This window comes from Peromyscus leucopus, chromosome 2, assembly GCF_004664715.2.
Source record: "Peromyscus leucopus breed LL Stock chromosome 2, UCI_PerLeu_2.1, whole genome shotgun sequence".
Taxonomy (NCBI): domain Eukaryota; kingdom Metazoa; phylum Chordata; class Mammalia; order Rodentia; family Cricetidae; genus Peromyscus; species Peromyscus leucopus.
The window spans coordinates 107,946,281-107,962,413 of record NC_051064.1 but is presented as its reverse complement, the minus strand read 5'-3'; the positions used below and the strand labels follow the sequence as shown (position 1 = coordinate 107,962,413).

The 16,133-nt window shown below is 41.6% G+C and overlaps 1 protein-coding gene across 4 annotated transcripts in view; it reads right to left on the bottom strand.

The window, feature by feature from the left end:
• Positions 1-16,133, bottom strand: part of Fyb2 (FYN binding protein 2) — a 112,811-nt gene that overhangs the window by 52,803 nt on the left and 43,875 nt on the right. The gene's annotated exons all lie outside the window — the stretch shown is intronic.

Genomic DNA, 16,133 nt, shown 5'->3' with positions numbered 1-16,133 from the left:
CTGCCTCCCGAGTGCTGGGATTAAAGGCGTGCGCCACTACCGCCCACACTTTAATGTAGCATGAATCTTAAAAAGTTCTTATTAATAAAATCAAACCTGAGGCCATTTATTGGGGTGAAATGCTGGAAGATCAGAGAGACAGAACAAGCCACAGCTTCCTCACCTGGCCAATTCCTCAGGTGGTCCTGTTTCTTCAGACTGGAAGCCTCTGTGTCCTCATATCTGAATGGCTCTCAGCTGAACTGTGCTGCTAGAAGCCTGATGCTTCTAGTTTCTGGTCCTCACGCCTTATATACCTTTCTGCTTTCTACCATCACTCCCTGGGATCAAAGGCTCGCTTTCTGGGATTAAAGGAGTGAGTCACCATGCCTAGCTGTTTCCAATGTGGCCTTGAACTCACAGAGATCCAGAGGGATTTCTGTCTATAGAATGCTAGGATTAAAGGTGTGAGTGCTACCATTTTCTAGTCTTTGTGTCTAGTGGCTGTTCTGTCTCTGACCCCAGATAAGTTTATTAGGGTGCACAATATTTTGGGGAACACAATAGCACATTTTCCTTTTTTTTGTCTAAAATTTTAAAAAAGCTTAACTAATACAAGAAAAACTATCCAATAAGTATACACAGCCAAAAATTACATTAATGATGTCTAGTCCCTTAACATTTGACAGATTCAGATAAAAACTCCATTATATATATTAACTATGTCTAGTCCAGTAACAGCTGATAAACTCAGACCAAAAAATTTTCATTACTTATCTTATTTAAAACAAGTAGTTCCTTTTTAAAAGTAGATTCCATAATCTCCCTTTTTATCTTATCATATCCATGTTCTCTCTTTTTTCTTTTCATAATAGATTTTTGTCATTTTTATATCTTCCCCTTTTTCTTCAGTGTAGATTTAGTGATCTACCTATTTATCCTATTATTTCTTTATCTTTTTTTTCCCTCAGAGTAGATTCTATGATCTATCTCATATCTATATTCTCTTTTTCTTTTTGCTTTGTAGGGGTGAAGATATCTTTAGGGAATCTTGAAAAGAAAATTTTTGGGTTAATTGTCAAGTCCTGTATCATTTGTCCTGTCTCTGCATAATAGGAAATTTCAGGGCTTGTCACAAGTCCTTGCTTGAGTAGTTTGTCAGTAGTCTGGCTGAACACAATACCACCACACCTTAACATCAAGGATTGACATCACCTAGGAGTAAAAGAATGGAAAAAGATATTCTAAGCAAATAGACCTAAGAAACAAGCTGGTGTAGCTATTTTAGTGTTTGAGAAAATAGACTTCAAACCAAAACAAATCAGAAGAGATATGGAAGGACACTACATACCAAAGGAAAAACTCACCAGGAGACATTGCAATTCTTAACATCTATGCATCAAACACAAGGGCATTCAAGTTTATAAAAAACACTACTACAGCCTAGATCACAAGTTGAGTCTCACACACTGATGGTAGGAGACTTCAAAACCCTGTTCTCACCAATAGACAGACCATCCAAATAAAACTACACAGAGAAATGCTGGAGCTGACACTATAAACCAAAGGACCTAACGATATCTACACTACATTTCACCCAAACACAAAAAGTACACCTCAGCAACTCATGGGACTTTCTTCAAAATTGACCACAAGCTTGGACATAAAGCAAGTCTCAACTGATAATCAATAAAACAGAAAAAAATCAATTCAAAGAGTCAATGAAACAGAGTTGGTTCTTCAAGAAAAATCAATACAATTGACAAATCCCTAGGTAAATTAACTAAAAGGCAGAGTGAGAAGATCCAAATTAACAAAATTAGAAATGAAGAAGGGTAGGCATAATAATAGACACCAAGGAAATCCAGGGAATCATAAGGACACACTTCAAAAACCTGTACTCCAACCAATTGGAAACCTAAAGGGAATGCATAATTTTCTCAATATGTACTACTTAACAAAGTTAAATCAAGACCAGATAAGCAATTTAAGCAGACCTATAATCCCTAGTGAAATAGAAGCAGTCATTAAAAGTCTCCCAACCAAAACAAAACAAACAAACAAACAAACAAACAAAACACAAAAAAACAAAAGTCAGATGGTTTTAGTGCAGAATTCTATCAGACTTTCAAAGAAGAGTTAATGCCAATACTCCTCAAGTTATTCCACAAAATAGAAACAGAAAGAACATTGCCCAGTTCATTTTCTGAGGCCAGTTACCCCGATACCCAAACCCATAAAGATCCAATAAAGAAAGAGAATTACAGACCAATTTCCCTTATGAATATAGATGCAAAAATTCTAAAATACTTGTGAGCTGAATCCAAGAACACATAAGAAAGATTATCCAACATGATCAAGTTGGCTTCATCCCAGAGATGCAGGGATGGTTCAACATATGTAAAATGATAAATATAATCCATCAAATAAGCCAACCGAAAGACAAAAACCACATGACCATCTCATTAAATGCAGGAAAGGCCTTTGACAAAATCTAACACCCCTTTCTGGTAAAGGGATACATGGGATATACCTAAACATAATAAAAGCAGTTTATAGCAAACCAATAGGCAATATCAACTTCAATGGAGAAAAATTCAAAGCAATTCCACTAAAATCCAGAACAAGACAAGGTTGTCCACTCTCTCCATACCTATTCAATATAGTGTTTAAAGCCTGAACTAGAGCAATAAGACACCTAGAAGAGATCAAGGGGATATAAATTGGAAAGGAAGAAGTCAAAGTATTTTTATTTGCAGATGATATAATAGTATATGTAAGTGACCCTAAAAATTCTACCAGGAAACTCCCACAGCTGATAAATACTTTCAGCAAAGTAGCTAGATACAAAATTAATTCACAAAAATCAATAATCCCCCCATATACAAATGATAAATGGACTGAGAAAGAAATCAGGAAATCAACACTTTTCTCAATAGCCTGAAATATTATAAAATATCCTGCAGGTAACTCTAACTAAGCACAGGAAAGACTGGTATGGTAAAAAAATTCAAGATATTGAAGAAGATATCAAAAGATGAAAAGATATCCCATGACCATGGATCAGTAGTAGTAACATAGTAAAAATGGCCATCCTACCAAAAGCAATCCACCAATTCAATGCAATCCCCATCAAAATTCCAACACAATTCTTCACAGATCTTGAAAATGGTCAGCTTCATATAGACAAAGAAAACCCAGGAGAACTAAAACAATCCTGAATAATAAAAGACCTGCTGGAAGTATCATCACCCCCCAACCTCAAATTATACTGCAAACACTATAGAAATAAAAACAGCATGCATGGTATTGGCAAAAAAAAAAAAAAAGACAAGTTGATCAATGGAATTGAATTGAAGACCCAGACATAAATCCACACAACTATGGACACATGATTTTTAACAGAGAAGCCAGAAATAGCCACTGGAAAAAGACAGTATTTTCAATAAATGGTGCTAGTCAAGCTGGATGGCTGCATGAACAAGAAGGCAAGCCTGATCTATACTTATTACTCTATACAAAACTCAACTCCAAATGGATCAAAATATACAACCGGATACACTGAACCTGATAGAAGAGAAAGTGGGAAATAGCCTTGAACTCATTGATACAGAAAAAGACTTTCTGAACAGAACACCAATAGTATAGGCACTAAGATCAACAATTAATAAATGCAACCTCGTGACAGTGAAAAATCTTCTGCACAGCAAAGGACACTATCATTCAGACAGAGTAACATCTTACAAGTGGAAAAAGATTTTTACCAACTATACATTTTATAGAGGGCTAATATCCAAAATATGTAAAGAACTAAAAAAAACTAGATATAAAATAAACAAACAAATAACCCACCTTTGAGATTCCTTTTTACCCTAGTCAGAAGTGGAAAAAAAGTCAACAAAACTACCAACAGGGAATGTGGGGGAAAGGGAACCCTTATTTGGTGGTGTTGGGATTGAAAACTGGTGTAGTCATATGTCTGGAGAATTCTCAGAAAGCTATAAATAAATCTACCATAAGACCCCACTCTGCCACTCCTTGGCATATGTCCAAAGGCCTGGACATCCTACTCCACAGATACTTGCTCAGTCATGTTCAATGACTGCTCTATTGACAATAGCCAGAGAATGGAAACAACCTAAATGTCCTTCAACTGACAAACTGATAATGAAAATGTGGTACATACACACAATGGAATACTATTCAGCTGTAAATAAAAAAGAAACCATAAAGTGTGCAGGTAAATAGGCAGGAGTAGAAAAGATCATACCGAGTTAGGTAACCCAGACCCACAAAGAGAAACACAGCATGTTCTTTCTCATCTGTATTTTCTAGCTCAAAAAGTACAGGTATAAATATGGCACTCACCCCTCATCAAAGAAGCTGCCCTTCACAATGGAGCTCATTACACAACTTGTCAAAACATAGAGACCAACTGATGGAGTGCTCAGGCCTAGCAGCTACATCTACAACACAGCTCCTGCACCTAAGACTAAGGCAACATCATGGAAGATGGAGGAAAGATTTTTAAGAGCCATAGAACAGGGACAGCTGCTATGAGATTGTATCTCTCAGAAATTACAGTGAAGTTATACCCCTGACACCTGAACATTATGGCTGCCTAAACCAGACCTGAACAGGATAATGCCAATAGACACGCTAATGTGGAAGGGAAATACCTTACAGATCCTTCCTCTAGACAAAGAATTCCAAAAACTAATAAATGCTGAGAGGGGGAAGACTACTCTCTCCCAAGGATGAGCTCCCAACTGATTATGCAATATGGTCAGCCTTGAAATCTTAAACATACAAGCAAAATTAAATGGACTCAGTGGTTATATTTACATATTTATGCATATAGGTAGCAATAACAATGGAAGAAAGAGGTCATGAATTTGAGAGGGAGTGCAGGGGAAGGACCTGGGAGGAGTTGGAGGAAGGGAAAGGGTGGGGAGGGGGGAAAGGATGCTATAAGATATAGAGCAAAGAGGACCCCAAGGGACTGACCAAATAGTTATCTAAAGCCATAAGGAGAGAATGGTATGTCTGCTGCAGATATAAGAGTGGAGAACCTCTGCATTTCTCATTCGGTAAAGACGTATACTTTTATTCATGTTCTGTTTAAGACAAGGTGTTTCCCAGGCTGCTGTCAAATCCCCAGACTCAAATTATCCATCTGCTTCAGTGTCCAGAGTAGCTGAGATCACAGGCACAGGCACAACACCCGACTCTTTCTTTTGGCACAAACTGTATTTGTTAAGTTTTGTACCTAATTTAACTCTGTCAGTAGCACCATGAGGTATTTCCCAGATGACAATAATGAGGCTTAGACTACTGTGACATAGAGGACCTGAGTCTGGAAGCCAGACTGCCCGGTGGGTTCATCTGATTTTCCTCTCTACCACAAGCCACTCTAGAAGCAAAGAAAACTGGACAATAAAGCACTGGCTGGTGACAAAGAGTTTATGGAGAGAACTTAGCTTACAAGGGGTTTTTGAAAGATAGCTTTCAAAAAGTTTGAGGCTGATCCAACTGCCAGACAAGTTGAGTCTTCTGTAGCCATCCGCATGACCAGCAAGCCATCCTTGCGTATGACATTCTCGCCCATGAAATATGACTTGACATCTCATTATAGGAGCCCAATAGATTCAGTGATGGTCTGTAAGTGACCTTCTGAAAGCTCTTGTACAGTATCAAAGCAGATCCTCAGTAAAGCAAGGGCAGCTTCAGCAGAATAAATAGAACAAAGGGCTGTGAGCCCTAGGTGATCAATCACTCAGACAAACTACCTGTGGTCCACATTTTCAGGATGTCTGCTCTGGCATGTGCCATGATATCTAAGCCCACATGTCTTAGAGGCAGGGAATTGAGGCCACTCTCTGAGCTAGCGGCAGGCTGTAATGAGGAGTCAAGTTCTAGACCGCCCATTGCCTGTAATATGAGACCTTAGTGGAGACAAACCCCGCTGTTTCAGGGGATCACAGACTGCTGATGTTTATGACTCTTCTTGTCAGAATTATAGATTTTTATCCCACTGGTACAACAACCCTATAAGGTTGGATGGGATTTCACTGAACCCTATGTGAAGAAGAAATGGAAGTTTCAGGGATAGGACATTTTCCCAACATCACATAGTACATAGAGTTGTCCAAGAACCCTACAATTTGTGCTTTTATTCCCTTTAAGGTCTCTTGTTGGCCACTGTGCATGCCAGACTACACAGCCCACAAGCTTCTGGGGATTCTCCTGTCTCCACGTCCCACCTTGCTGAAGGAGCAGCAGGACTGTGGAAGAAACACTCTTGCAGCTGGCCTCTGTGTGGGTTCTGGAAACCCACACTCTGGTCCTCACTCATGTGTTGCAAATGCTTTATTGAAAAGCCATCTCTCCAGCTTAGGGAAGAACTTTTTAACCGGGGCATGGTGGTCCAGGCCTGCAATTTCAGCACTCAGGATGGGTCTCAATGCAAACCAGTTGATGCTACAATGTCTCAGAAAAGAAAATTTAGATTGACTCTCTTTCTCCTTATTTATAGTGAACTTATAAGGTGAGATGAACATGGGGGGGGGGGCAGGCAAACACAGCCTGGATGCAGTTGAGCCTCCGCTGAAGAGCATGTGTTTACTGTTCAGCCGATACTCATTGAACAGCTGTTATATGAAGCAGTCCTGTCCCAAGTGCACCCTACTGCTACCCATTCAGTCCTGTCAGATAGCCTACCATTCCTGCAGCCTATTTACTGCTTTTATGCGCTAGAGACATGGGACTCCTCTACCTTCAGTATCACCAATGGCTTCCTCTCAAACTCCATTTTCTTAAAAAAAAAAACAAAACCCTATGAAGTACCATTTTCTTTTACCCTTCCATAGGCTACTCTTCACATAACACCTAGAATGATCTAGAAATATAATCTAGACATGGTCCTATGATTCTTTATAAAGGCCTCCTAGGTTCTAAACACAGATAGTGATAAAATAACCCTAGTGGACTAGGAGGCCGGTTCATTCAGTAAAGAGCTGGAAGCACAAAGATGAGGACCTGAGTTTGGATCCCCAGCACTCACATGAAAAGCCAGGCACAGTGGGAAATGCCTGTTACCCCAGCACTATGGAGGCTGTAGTTGATGCCTGGGAGTATGGAGGATGCCTGGGGCTTGCTGGCCAGCCAAGCTAGCGGAATAGTAAGCTGCAGGTTCAGTGAGACACCCTGTCTCAAAAAGGAAGGGGGAGAGCAATTGAAGAACACACGTGTCATAGACGTCTGGCCCCCATACACGTGTGCATACACACACGTACACACCCATACAACAGTAAGCTCCCCACCTCATTGCGTTCCTGGGCATATCTCCAGGGTGCTGTCCCCTGCTCCTTGCCAAGCAGGAACCATGTGGGTCTCCCTCCTGCTTTGCAAGGATACCATGTTTGCTGCTAACTTTAAGGTTCTGAAGCACAGCGCCTGAACCTGGGATGGTTTCTGCATGGCCAGCTCCTCTCTACACCAGATCCCACCTTTGTGCCTCTCCAGCTATCTTTTCAAGTAGTCCCCCATCCCCCTCTGTGCCTACATACCATTATGTCTCCCTTTCTGCCTATAAATCACAGGCATAACCTGTAAATTATTTTCTGACTTTTAAACAGAGCTTAATTTGATCGCTGTTGCTATGGGATCATGTGACCCCTTGTGTCACTCTAGGTCCCCAGTCCCTAAGATAGTGTTGGCATGCTGACGACTGCCAGTTGACAAGTGCATCACCTTCCGCTGTTCGCAGCAACAAAGACTTAGTCCGTCTTCTCAGAAAACCATGGGAACAGAACTGTTTCAGATTTCAATGCTTCTCAGATGTTTTGAATATTTGCATACATTTTACCAGTTGGGTATCCTTAATCTGATAATTCAAAATCAGAAATGCTCTAAAACCTGATTGTTTTGGGGCACTGTGTATAAATGCTCAAAACCACATGGCATCATTTCAGACATTCCCAGGTAGGGGAAGATAATATCGCGTCATCACATTCTCCCAGTCAGCTCCTCCTGTCACATACTGTTCTAAAGTATTGCAAGGTGTCTCCACTCAGGTACCCCTGATATGAACAGTAAAGAGTTAAATACAAAGCAATAATAACTTCTTAGGGACAGGAGGGCTCCTTTCTTCCCATCTATGAACTTAGTACCGTGGGTGAGGAACCTGAGCTAGAGGCTAGAAGGTTGATGTTGACGCATTTGACACTGCCTTGGAGTATGTCATCATTGGCTTACTTGTCTTTCTTCCAATGGAAAAAAAATATTCTGCTTGAGGACAGAGCCTAAACCATGGCTGCCACATACTTGTGTCTGATAATTACTGGATTACCTAATTCATAAAAATTAATCATGTGTGACAAGTAGGATCCAGAAGGACATTACGTGGAAGATGACGCTTCCGCACATAGCAGGAGGCTAGGATTTATTTCTGCATCATTACTGCAAGCCTGCTTGTGTGCTGCCAACAGGCTACTCCACAGGTTGAAAGGCAGCAGTCATGTGAGACAGGAATTAGGAGACAAGCCTGGAGAAGCAATGGTCAGAACATACAAAGGACCTCCTGGACTCTGGCAAAAAGTATTGTTTTAGCTTTTATTCTAAATTCAAAATGGATGACAAATTGTTTGATGACTAATTTCATGGTGTAGCCACAGAGCAAGGAGTCCACAAAAAAAGAGGAGGAGAGGAACATGTCTTCAGCGTAAGCTAAAAGAACAATGTCTTGGCAATCCACTTGGAGCTGGCTCCAGACTGAGAGGAGGATGGAAGACTTCATGTGAACCTCATTTTCACATGGCTCCCAAGCAGAAGTGAAGACCTCAACCAGCCACTCACTAAGCTCAAACAGTAGAATGCTATGACACCAGATATGCAAATCAGTGCACGATACAGAAATGGTTTATCATTTGCCTAAGAGTTAGTGGGAGGTGTATCATTTAGTTCATTCATCCATCTTTCTTTCATTCAGTTTATCTGATGTTTCCCTGGTCCATAGTTTAGCCATTCAGTAATTATTCTTTACAAATCCTTGTATGATAGGTACTGGGAAATAGAGATGAAACCCACAGATGATCCTTTTATTCATGGTTTATAGTATAATAGATTCCTTCAAAATTCTTTCTATTGGAAAGTCTGAGAGGATACAGTGTAGTTGAAAATCCTTAATAAAGTCCTGAGTTCATATCCTGAGTAACCTCCATATACATCACACTTGGATCAAGTCAAGGAACATCACCATCCCTGACTACTCATCTATGAAACAAGACTGTAAACAATGCTTTCCTTGAACAAGTCTAGCAGCTATAAAAAAGTCTAAGCAATGCCAGGCATGTGACCATATCTTAAGATTAGCTTTTGGTCAACCTTACTGAATAGACCTATGTACAAAAATAGGGTGCAGTCTGCAAATGGTCAATTTTCCTCAAATCTGTCATTTCCTAACTTTTTATCTGAATGCCATTGGTGAAGAGTGTGTGGCTCCAAACCATTTGGTATCTTAGTTCTGCCCTGGCCTGCTCTTAAATGAAACCTAAAGAGAATTTTTGGAGTGGGCACTGAGTATTTCTCCTAGGCTCCCTTTGTCCTGAGGAAGAGCCACATTGAGCAGGGCAGACCTGGGTATTCCTGACCTGACTACATCATCATAAACTGTTTGACCTGACCCTCCAGGCCAGACATCTAGGAGCCACTAGAAGCTACTTCTTTTCCAGGGTGACTGTGGCTGGGAGCTTTAAAATGAGGAACACAAGCCTGAGGTATAGAGTTTTGTGATTGGAAAGTAATAATAGAAGTTCTGGGTGAAGTTTTTCCAAAGAGGAATTTTTTTTTTTTTTCGAAATAGGGTTTCTCTGTGTAGCTTTGTGCCTTTCTTGGAACTCACTCTGTAGCCCAGGCTGGCCTCGAACTAACAGAGATCCGCCTGGCTCTGCCTCCCGAGTGCTGGGATGAAAGGCGTGCACCACCACCACCTGGCTCTAAAGAGGAATTCTTAAAACATAAATAGGAGAAGTATTCTAGTGCATCTGTTGCTCCTGACACCATAGCCCTTGTAAAGAGGAGGACACACGGTGGCTGTGGTATACCACTGAAGTCTGAAAATGATGAGAAGAAGGTTTGGAGTGATTTAAACTGAAGCCATCAGAATGTTCTAGATCTAAAACTATATAGGATATAAATTAAAAAAAATTCCTTCTCTGCATTTGGTTCCCCCCCCAACACTCCAGTTGAGCAGACTGGGGATTCTGGGGGCCCTGCATCCCCAGTTATCAAGGCAGGACCAGAGGAGCTTCCTTGGCTGTTGGTCACACAGATGGGTGCCTCATCTTGATTTTCTGCCCTGCAACTTCTCAGGGAAGAAACCAAGTAATTAAAAAACTGGCCTTGAGAGGTCTGCTACACTGACAGAGACACATTGGCATGCTTTGTGTTATTCTGGCTACAAAGTAGAAACAGTCCAAACAGCTTCTGGAAGAATCACTCTTATCTTGTGTTAGGCATGGGCTCTGTGCCAAGCACCTCACCTGTGTTAACAGCAACCAAGAAGGAAACAGAAAATAACTAGAAGTCATCCTAGAATCCCACCTGCCCTGACCCCACTCCCCACACCTGAGCCAGCAATTGCTGGGGGTTCTCCAGTATAGACCACATAATTCCTTCTACCTCATTTCTATCCCTTAGTCCAGCTCTGGTTACTTAACCTCCTAACCTCTCTGTAACTCTGTAACTCACCTATGAAAAGGGATATCAACTACCTGGTATAGGAATGGACACAGAAGTGAAGTACTTGAAACACTATGAAAGTTGTTACTTTTGATGTTTTAATGACTTCTTGGGCTATCTTCCTACTCCCCCCCCCAATTCATTATTTATACAACATTAATGTTGATCTGTATAAAATAAATGTCACTCACATCACTCCTAAGTTTGAAACTTTCCCTTGGCTTGTCAGAACATTTAGGGCAAATGCCAAATTTATCCCCCGACTGGTGAATTTTCCTTGTACCATCTCCTTGCTCATTGGACTGTAACCACAGTCACCCCCCGTCTGGTTCTTTAAATACGTGGAGGGTGGGTCTCCTTTGAGACTCTGAGTCCTCTCCTGGAGTGTTTCTGTGATGAACAGGGCTCTTATTTGGGTGTCAAGCCAAATGTCACCACCTACAAGAGGCCTTTGTTAGTTATTCTAAACTTCCTTTGGTCCTCTCAAGTCCCATTTAATGCTGTACTCTCTAAAAGCTCTTGCTATGGCTGTTTTGGGTAAAGGCTGTGGATGCATTTGTCTGTTCTCAGTGTTGCTATTATCATTATTTTTTTACCTCTTTACCCTATGTGGGGCATCTGCCCCCACTTCCATGGAACGAACTACTCCCTGCTCCTAGCACAGAGTGACCTCGACCCTGTCAGATAGCTTCCAGCCCTTGGAAGCTTTGTGCTCCACTCTGCATGGGGTAGGCATACCAAAGCATAGATACAAAAGTGTGTTCCAAAATACCAGGGATGAAAGAGACCAGCCCTGTGACTCAAAATAAATTGATACTTTTGTGAAATGGAGACATAAAAAAACGTTCTCTTAGAGTCTCAATTGTTAAGAGCATATACTGCTCTTCCAGAGGACCAAGCCTGGGTTCCCAGCACCCAAGTCAGCAGCTGGCTCCAACTCCAGGGTGATCTGACCCACCTAGCTTCAGAGGATACCTGCACACAGTGGCACACACACTAAAACATACATATACATATTTAGAAGTAATAAAAATAAATCTTAACATTGTTTTTTAAAGTTCTCTTGCAAGGTAGAGTCAAAGTGGCCATATATTCAAGGCTAGCTTGGACTGGATAGTGGGACTCTGTCTCCAGCACACACACACACACACACACACACACACACACACACACACACACACGAGCGTGCGTGTGCGCTGAGAAAATGGTAGATTCCTATGAACATATCTGCAGGCTCTTCAGAGCCCCCATATATGTGGGCATTTTCTTTACTCCTGAAATAAACGGCCTCTTGCTCTCTCTCATGGAAGTCAGCCATTTCCTGAATCAGGATTACCCTCTGCTACTTTTTAGAGGGAGAAAGCCATATTTATAGTTCATGAATAAAACACTAGCCAACCGTGCTAAGCCCTGACAGTGACCTAAAGCTAGCTGTTGCCCAGGGATCAACCTGCTTTGTTCACACAAGCTCTGGCTGCTGATGCAAGAGGGATGGCAGGCAGCTTGGTTTGCATGAAAGAATGATGAGAAGAACATCCTCTAAAGAGCTCTATCACTGTTGTGAGCTAACGAGACACTAATATTTCAGATACAAACAATGGTGAGGTGGTGTTGAAGAAGTAGCTAAGACGCGCTGGGCATCATCTATGCACTGCTTGGTGGTATTGGTCCCCCCCAATACATTCAAGGAAATCCTATCATATGTCCATTTGCAGATGCAAACATCAAAGCTCTGGCATGTTGCTACTTCTCTCAAGTGTGGAAGAGGAGCTTGATCTTGTTATTGTTCTCACTCCGGGAGTATCTGCTTCTCGGATTGAACAGTGTCGGAAGAGGTACAGAAATGAAAGATGGCCGTCTTTGATGGCACTGAGTTCTTATCAAGACGATTATAACGTGTGCCCCTCCCAATACAGCAAAAATACAAAGACTTCATCAACAAAGATCAAAGACAAGTGTTTTCATTTATAGAAAGGTGACATTCTATGCTTTAAGTACCATCCTGAGGAGGGTTAAAGGTCCTGTCTGTTGTACATAAGAATCAAGTTCAGATGGAACAAATCGTTGAAACTTTGGGATATGGAGGCCAATTTTTCTCCCAACTTAATTTGAAAGAGTCCTCACTATACAGAATGTACTGGAGAAATGTGTGTTAAATGAATTAAAATTTGATCTAACAGAGAAGGATAAGTACTGTGTATTCTAGTTACTGAGTTTCCCATCAATAGATGTTTGAGAAGTAGAGGTCTCATGCTATTCTTACTCTTTGGGATGTTATATAATAGCTAAGTGAGTTACTCTCCAGATGCCAGACACTGTAATGAACACTTTACAATCCTCATCTCATTTCACTATTGGGTAAGAACAGAAACAGGATTGCAGAGGTTAAGGCAGCCTCAGTATTACAAACGTTATGTGGTAACATTGGCATTCAAAACCTAGGCTCCTATTATCTTCATTCTCATGGTCCAGATGTATCAGAAAACTGCCAAGTTCTTTTCCAGTTATGATAAATTTATGCTTAAATCTAATATCTGTATTGAAGGTTAATACATGAACAAGGAAGATCTTTCTTTTCCAGCAAGCCTGTTTCCATGGAAATTGTATCTAAGGCTGCTGGGCATTATGACAGTTATATGTTTAAGCTAACATCTGTTTTGTCATTGACAAGACAGAGTCCAAACTCCTTAGCAAGGTTTTAATATACAGTTGCCTGCCCCTCAGTATCTATGGGGAATTGCTTCTGGAATCCCTTGCAAACACCAAGGCTACAGATGCCCATATTGCTTTATACAACACTTAGTATGTATGTAGAACCTACACACCTTCTCCCCCACACTTCCCTCTAGCTTATTAGCACTCCTCGTGTGGTACCAATGTGCGGAGATAGCAGCTACACCATGTGCTCAGAAAATAAGGATGAGAAGATGTTTTTACATGCTCAGCAGACAGAATCTATTCCAAACTTTTTTCACCTAAGGTTTATTTGAACCTATAGATCAGAACCCACAGGTATAGATGGTTGGCTGTATTCTATAATCTGGATGTATCAATTATTTTTCCACATCAGGATACTTTTTGTCTGTTTATCTCTCTTTATTACGTATATTCAACACATTTTCCACATCTTTCTTTTTTTTTTTTTAATTTTTTGAGACAGGATCTCACTATGTAGCCCAGGCTGTCCCTGAACTTATGTCAATTTTTCTGCTTCAACCACCTTAGTGTTTGGATTATAAACATGTGCTATCGTACCTAATTGTATTTCCATCTTGACTGTCCATCAAGTCATCCATCCATCAACCAGCTACCTGTCAGGTGTGTATGTGTGACCAGGAGGAATACCCTGCTCATATCTCATTTTTATATTACAGTATCATGAAAGAGACTGGTTGACCTATCTAACCCCTGCTTATTATGTAGGCTAGACCTCAAATTAGTTCCTCTTTCATGACTCCACCTCTGAGTACTGTGGGTCCTCCTTATCTCCTGTGCCTTTCATTCTTATCATATGTGCCTACATCACAATTCACATATAAGAAAAAGTTCAGATGGGAGCTGTGTTCTAAAGCCAGTGTGACGGGGAGAAGAGTCAAAATTGCCTTCATAAATCCTGTAGGAAGACAGCGCCACACAGGAAACTGTCTCCCAAAGGCTCCTCACAGCTCTCAGTGTAAAATGACTTGCTGTCGCTGTGGTTAAAATGCCAGAGAAATCTTCATTTAGTGCCAATATGCCCAGCATAGTTACACTCATTCTGAGATGTTTTCAGAATGGCAGCCGTGAGGCCAGACTGACTCAGAGCACGGCAGCGGTGTGCTGCTACTTCAGACCACTCTGGGCCTGTGAGCACAGAGTGGCTAGTGTGAACCACTGCTAGAACCTTCTACATTATTGTCTCTTTCACAGAACTGCAGCTTCACCCACCCACCTGGCAATCAACTCTTTCAAATGGACATTACACTAGGAATTTCCTGAGCACGTGAATTATGTCTAGCACAACACAACCATTGCCTGGTAGAATAGGGCCACCTCAACAATCCATGGTTGTACAAGGTGCTTCACAATGTTCCTGTTGGCTCTTCAATCCATGTCTATACTGTCTACATTCTTCTTCCACAAAGATGGGCTACCTCCACACACCTCCTGTCCCTTCCTTTAGCATCTCTTCACTAGAATTATACTGAGTAAACATTCATCCTCACCACTGGACTCACGAGTTCCCTCTTCACCAATGGGTTGAGTGGATTAACATTCTCACTTATCACCCTTCCTTCATTCCTCATTTTTTTGGCATGTCTTCAGTGTCTCTCTAGCCTTACTCTGGACTTGGCCAGTGAGGTGCTTTGAGCAATAGATTGTGAGTGAAAGTGACCTGGGAAAGGCTGGGGAAGTGCTTGTTTATGCTACTGTCTTGTCTGCTGCCCCAGAGAGGAGAACATTTCTGTCTCATGATGATGGTCTGTGCCAAGTCTACGTATCCAGTCCTAGGGTAAGTCTCAATCAGCCAGCTTCCAGCTGAGCTACAGAAATGTGAGCAACTCCAGCCAGCATTGCTACTAGTCTGATAACACACGAGCTACTCTGGAGTCCCCATCAGCTCCCCCCAAGGACTCACAGTATTAAGGTCTGCTTTCACTAAGGAATACTAATGTTGCACTGGAGGAATACTCCCTGGTCCCTCTGGAGGACACGTGACTGCTCTCTCACTGCTGCAAGTTCTGAATCACGTGCTTCCTCTATTGTAGATAGCATGTGTGACTACTATGAACATCTGATGGCAGAACTAGAATAGGCTTGTTTGTCAGCCTGCCTCTCCTCCTACGACTGTCCTTGCCAAGAACATCTCTGTGAGGGAGTGAGGCTGAGTCAAAACAGTTTGGGCACATCAGGATTGGAATCATGGCTTGGTGAGCGGAGCATTTCTGAAGCTGGGCATCTGGGCCCATAAAATGAGGGCTGCAGCAGCAGCTTTGCAGCCCCCAAGAGACATGCAAAAGAGCAAACCCACAAAAACCAGGTGGCCCACGGCAGACCACTTCAAAAGCTCAAGAGATACTATTTGGCTAAGTGAATTAATGACTTGACTCTCCCCTAACAAAATTCTCAGGAGGGGGCACCAGAAATAGAACATCTTTTATCCCATTTCCAGCTCCTAACACCACAGCTGCCCAGAGCATTCTCAGCCTCTTCTTTGATTTATAACTAAGAAGGCCAATGTTAATATACTAAACCCACCTGGACAATTAAGAAGTACCAAGTACCTCAGAGGATGACGTGTGCATCGGTGCAGCAGTGAAATGCATCTTATTTCATCTTTTATTTAAAACCAAGAATTGCTGTTTGCTTTGTACATCTGTTCTTCCTGCAGCCTATCTAGGGGATATGCATACTGGCTCTGAGATTCTTGCCTG